Source organism: Mus caroli, chromosome 4 (assembly GCF_900094665.2).
Source record: "Mus caroli chromosome 4, CAROLI_EIJ_v1.1, whole genome shotgun sequence".
Lineage (NCBI taxonomy): Eukaryota > Metazoa > Chordata > Mammalia > Rodentia > Muridae > Mus > Mus caroli.
Genome location: NC_034573.1, coordinates 84,777,401 through 84,783,556, shown reverse-complemented (window position 1 = coordinate 84,783,556; position 6,156 = coordinate 84,777,401). Strand labels below are relative to the sequence as shown.

The 6,156-nt window shown below is 36.1% G+C and overlaps 1 pseudogene; it reads left to right on the top strand.

Annotated features, from left to right (window-relative positions):
- Nucleotides 1–5,515: 5,515 nt before the first annotated feature.
- Nucleotides 5,516–5,822, top strand: LOC110293692 (annotated as a pseudogene).
- The last annotated feature ends 334 nt before the right edge of the window (nucleotides 5,823–6,156 follow it).

The window sequence follows — 6,156 nt, the reverse complement described above, 5'->3', positions numbered from 1 at the left end:
TCTTTCTGTCTAAATCTGACCTTAAAATCTTTCCAAGTCCAAATGTTTTCTAGGAAGTTAACATAGTAACGGTCCGGGAAAGGTGTTAACCACTGAACCGGGAAGAAGATCATGGACTTGCTTATCTGTATATAAAGACAAACAACAAACAACATTTTTACACTTACAGAAATGACACATATTGAAGTTGTTTAAGTAAACTGTTCCAAGCAATGACTGACAATCAGTTGATTTAATACTAAGTTCTTCATAGAGAAAAGGCACATGGACAAAAAAGTTAAGACATACATTCTGGGGCTGAATTTTCCTGCCAAAGTATTCTTTTTTCATTTTTTCTTGGATTTAAGGGAAACTAAGCTTTCTATTCAAGTCATTGTCAAACCAGAGTATAATCAGATTATACATACCAAGGGAACACTGGAAACACTAGGACTCAAATAAACCTTGTTTTGTTTCACCATATTCACTTGCCTAGTTTCCAAAAACTATGCTAAACTTCTGATGATTGTTTGAATAGTTTCCTCAACCACTTTTAAGGTAGCTTAAAAATATATCATCTATTTGAATATCAAAATCAAACTATAAAAGATGACTTTATGTAATAAAGAATGTCTAGCTACTTCTAATTGAATGCAAAGAGACTCACTGTAGGTCCTTGATAGAGTTTTTTTAATTAGGTATTTATTTCATTTACATTTCCAATGCTATCCCAAAAGTCCCCCACATGCTCCCCCACCAACTCCCCCACCCACCCACTCCCACTTCTTGGCCCTGGTGTTCCCCTGTACTGAGGCAGATAAAGTTTGCATGACAAACAGGCCTCTTTCCACTGATGGCTGACTAGGCCATCTTCTGATACATATGCAGCTAGAGACATGAGCTCCGGGGGGTACTGGTTAGTTCATATTGTTGTTCCACCTGTAGGGTTGCAGATCCCTTTAGCTCCTTGGTTACTTTCTCTAGCTCCTCCATTGGGGGCCCTGTGATCCATCCACTAGCTGACTGTGAGCATCAACTTCTGTGTTTTCTAGGCCCCAGCATAGTCTCACAAGAGACAGCTATATCTTGGTCCTTTCAGCAAAATCTTGCTAGTGTATGCAATGGTGTCAGCATTTCATGAAAGGATGAATGCCCCCCCCAGACAATTAATATAATTTATTGAGGCTAATGCAACTCAAATGTTTAAAAGAATGCATTAAGAACAAGAAAGTACAAAAAACGAAATATGAAAAGAAGGCATAAATTTGAGAAGTAACATAGAACAAATTAAATAATAATAAATAATGCTCAAATTTTCAGATCTGAAAGGAAAAAAGATACAACCTGTTTTTATCATACTGGCCTTTTCTGGCAAAAGAAATACATTGTCCTTAAAATAGTGCCCTTTACCCTCTTCTCAAGTAACAAGAAAATATAGAGACACTTTAAAGTCTTTAAAAATGAGAAATTAACGACCAAATATTCCCCTCTTTGAACTAAATTCTGTTTTTATGGCCTAATTTGAGAGCAACTGACAAGGCTGAACTTTATCTAAGCCTATGTTCCCAGACAGCAGCAAAGGTTGCTAGAGAAACTGCCATCATTTTGAGATATATTTTACTGTGTGTTTCAAGAAACAGTGAACTGAAATGGAGCACTCCTTTCTTGCATGGTACTCAATAGCCCCTCCTCTCTTCAGAATGGAGACTAACATCCCAGACTTAACAAAAACCTTGCTTAGTAAATGCATTTATAAAGCACTGGGTTTTCTGTTGTAGTGCGATCTTCCTTGTGAACTTTATTTGTATATGAGAAGGCTGAATAAAATCATTCCTTTAATTATCAAGGGCATTTTGCCTTTGAAAAAGTCAGCCACTTTCTCTATTTCTTTCTTGACTTATTTTTTCTTTAGTAGAGAGTTGCTCTGTTTCCATGAATTTGTAAGCTTTATGTTGATTCGGATGTTGCTGATAGCTGTATCTAATTCCTAGTGGTCTGATAGGATACAGGGTGTTCATTTCAATTTTCATGTCTGTTCAGACTTTCTTTGTGTCCAAATATGTGGTAAATTTTTGGAAAAGTTCTGTGAATTGTTAAGGAGAAGGTATATTATCTTGTAGCTGGATGGAATACTCTATAAATACGTTAGGTTCATTTTGTTTCTAATATCAGTTACCTCCATTTGAAATGTAAATAAATAAAATTAAAAAAAAAGAAAAATCTTAATGATTTCTAGGTATGATTGTTTCTAAATAACAGTGTCACAAGTTCAAAGTATTTGATTTGACCTTAATACTTCCAAGAATTTCAGAGCTGTGTCTGATCCTTGTATCTTTTGCAGACTGATTTTTCCATTCACATTCTTTATGTGAATTTGTGTGTCTTTCTGATGCTTTTCAATTTATAAAAAAATATTAGAACCTAGCATTATATCCTCTATATAATTAAAAATTTATAAACAGTGTGCAGAATATCAAGGTGGAACTCTGTCTCGCCATATCATGACTATTAGCAGAAGTGTGAAAGTAACCTTGGGGGAAAAAATCTGAAGCTCTCCTGTTGAAACTGAAATTAGAAGTGTGATTCAGCAACTAAGGAAATTGTTAAAATTGTGTTGGCAAGGTCCACAGACCATGAAAAGTCACACAATTCTTCTCTCAAAAGAGCAATGTTTAGGATATTGGTATGAATGGTACCACAATACCATTTTTAGGACTCTACAACCAACAGTTCACCTTGATATAAATCTAGCCATATTTAGTTTTTAGCAATTCAAATAGGCCTTATCATATGTTTTTTCTTTTGAAACTCTTCTTGGGTACCTTAATATTTTGTGAATCCAATTTATATGAATATTAAATCATTAATAGCCACTGGAAGCCTTCCAGTCTTGTAAATATTACTAACTATCATGGTATGGATGCCTGAAAGCCTTAGGTTAAAGGTCCCTGCTGAAGTCGCCTCTTTCATAACTATTATGAACACAGTTCTATCAGGCCTTTATATTGATCAGAATAGAGTATCGCATATACCCAATTCCTCCAGTAATGTCTATTTGGCCTCTATTTTCTTCTAGTTCCTGATATTCATAGGAACAACACTTGGCAAACAACAAGCATCTGCAATTGCTCATGAAAGTCTCTCCTTTAGGCTTTGATTTCTTTTTTGATTATATAAAGTTAAGCAACCCTTTTCTAAGAATTATACATAGATATTACTCCTTTTTTTCATTTTTGTGACTGTCTGACTAACTCATTTACCTATACAACCTCAGCCTCACTGTTCAGGCTGTGAGAGACTCTCATTTCTTGTTCAAGAAGTTCACGTGCATAATATTACTTGACTAGCATATAGTTTCTTTTGCTGGGATATTATTAAAGGGCAGCTCACCATGCTGAGTCATGATATTTCTTCTCTGTCATAAAGTTCAGGTCACTGAGAAGTATGTTCCCTCATTTCTACTTTTTCCTCTCTACCCTTACTATTCAACTTACTTTCCACAGGTTCTCTGTGTTTGGTACAGGAAAGCCTCTTTACCATGGGTATAACTTGTAGCTTTGCCCTTATACTCCAAAAGGAATAAAAAATATAGCTTCAATCTCATTCTCTGCCTTTCATTTTCTTTTTTGTTAATACAAACGCTAAAATGGAAGATAATATCCACATGGCTTTTCTCAGTGTAATTCCTCCCTTAGAAGGGCAAGATATCTCTGGGAACACTGATAAGCCCCGGTTGCATGTCTTATCAGCCATAGTAAAAGCCACACTGCTCCCATCACTGTGTGATTTAGATCTATTCCCATTCACACCACTGTCAGACACTGGAATATATCCTAGTCAATCGTGTGTATTGCAGTCATATTTGCGTTCATACACCAGAATCCATTTAGGTTAGAAGCATGTCGGAGAGATGAAAATGACCACCTGGACATTCTCCTTCAGAGTTGCTCTTCTTTCACAGACCTCAGACTACTTATCTAATTACATGAAGCACAAATAATAAACCACATCACTAAGAGGACGGCTGTCATCCTTGGACTGCTGCTGAAGATTTTCTGATCTCAAAAATATCAGCCTCAAAACACAATTCCGTGTCTTATAACCCATTGCAGGAGTTATGCACTGGGTTCAACTCCCCGTTCATCTTTGGATCTGTCAGTCTCTATTTGGATTCATAGTATATTTTATTTCCTTGGGAGATATGAACAAAAGTACTTTTTTCTTGGGTAGGACACTGATGCCATACCAAATACTTGGTTAAGATGCTCAATTTAGACACTTTGTCAGAGTAACAGGAAATTGTTTATTTAAACAAACCATATTCATTTCAGGGGCTGGAGAGGCATTTGGAAAACACACAAAGTCATAAATGCACAGAGGTTTTTAGATTTCCAGATGAAAATTAAGGGTAGGGTAATTTGAGCTTTCAGAAAAGAAGGCTAATAAAAGAGATAGAAGTAAAACTAGCAGAAACATATTTTCACTGACTAAGCCATGCTTGGTGGTCATGCCTTTAATCCCAGCAACTGGAGAGGCAGAGTCACACAGATGCCTGTAAGTTCAAGGCCAGACTGGACTATTTAGCAAGTATCAGACCATGCAGAACTACAAGGTGAGACTTGTCTCAAAACTACAAATTGATAAGCAAAGGAAAAGGCTAGAATATCACTGAGATAATGGATGGATGATTTTAAATAGAAATGGTACAACAAGTGTATAATGAATTACATCTTCAGCATTCTAACAAACATTACCTATCATATGATTAAAAAGAAGTCCCTTAATATTAGTTTCCATATAGAAGATAAAAAGTAGATCTACTTACTAAAACAATTTTTTCAATTGTTCTATAAGCCTCAAAAACATAGTCCACAGAATCTCCTTGTACTTATAACATAGATTATTTGTGGTACCATAACTTTCAATTAAATGCCTAAAAACTATGTTTAATATATTGAACTTTTAACTAAGTTACATGTCTTTAAGAAAGAGATTGAAGGAGCTAAAGGGGTTTTCAACACCATAGGAAGAACAACAATATACCAGCCAGACCCCCACGGCTCCCGGGAACTAAACCACCAACCAAAGGGTACACATGGAGAGACCCATGGCTCCAGCTGCATATCTAGCAGAGGATGGCCATGCCAGGCATCAATGGGAAGGGAGACCCTTGGTCCTGTGAAGGTTTGGTGATCCAGCATAGGGGAATGACATAGCAGGGAGGTGGGTAGGAGAGCACCCTCATAGAAGCAGGGAGAGGGAAGATGGAATAGGGGGTTTTCGTAGGGGGAACCAGGAAGGAGGATAACATTTGAAATGTAAATAATAAAAATAACCAATAAAAATTAAAGAAAAAGACATTTATTTTAAAGAAGTGATGGAAACAGGAGGAAAGGAGAAAAAATTAATTGCAATAAACATTAGAATAACATAACTAATAATGACATGAAAACGGACATATTGTTTATATGTTCCATACTGAACATAATATATGAATCAATAAGATATTTGCTCCAGAGCTGCCACGGAGCAAGTCATGGCTGGAAACACCTTTAGGAAGTTTCTTCTACTCTTTGACAGAGTGTTGGTTGAAAGAAGTGCTGCCAAAATTGTAACCAAAGGTGGAGTTATGCTTCTAGAAAAGTCTCAAGGAAAAATATTGCAAGCAACGGATGTGGTTTTGGATGATTCCAGAAAGGGCACAGAAAGGGTAGAGAAATTTAGACTGTAAGTGTGAAGTTGGGGACAAAGTCCCAGAGTATGGAGGCACCAAAATAGTTGTAGAAGACAAGGCTTATTTCTTATTGAGAGAGGGTGACATTCTTGGAAAGCATGTGGACTGAAATCACTGTTGAAATGGTGTCATGTGAAGCTGCCCATTCCACTGATGTTCTGAACTATTTCATCATGTAAATAATCTCCATGCCTCCCTTTTATAATAAATGAGTGGTGCCTAAACTGAAAAAAATAAGACATTTTAGAATATCTTCCACATTTTCACATATATGTGATTCTCTCATTTATTTCATTCGAAGTTATATTTGTAAAAGTTTTTCATATATTTTTGAGATAATATAACATTGTTTCTTCCATTTTCTCACTCCAAACCCTCTCATGTACCATATTTTCTCTCCGTTTAATTATTGCTCTCTTGTAATAGGCACTACATGTATTTTT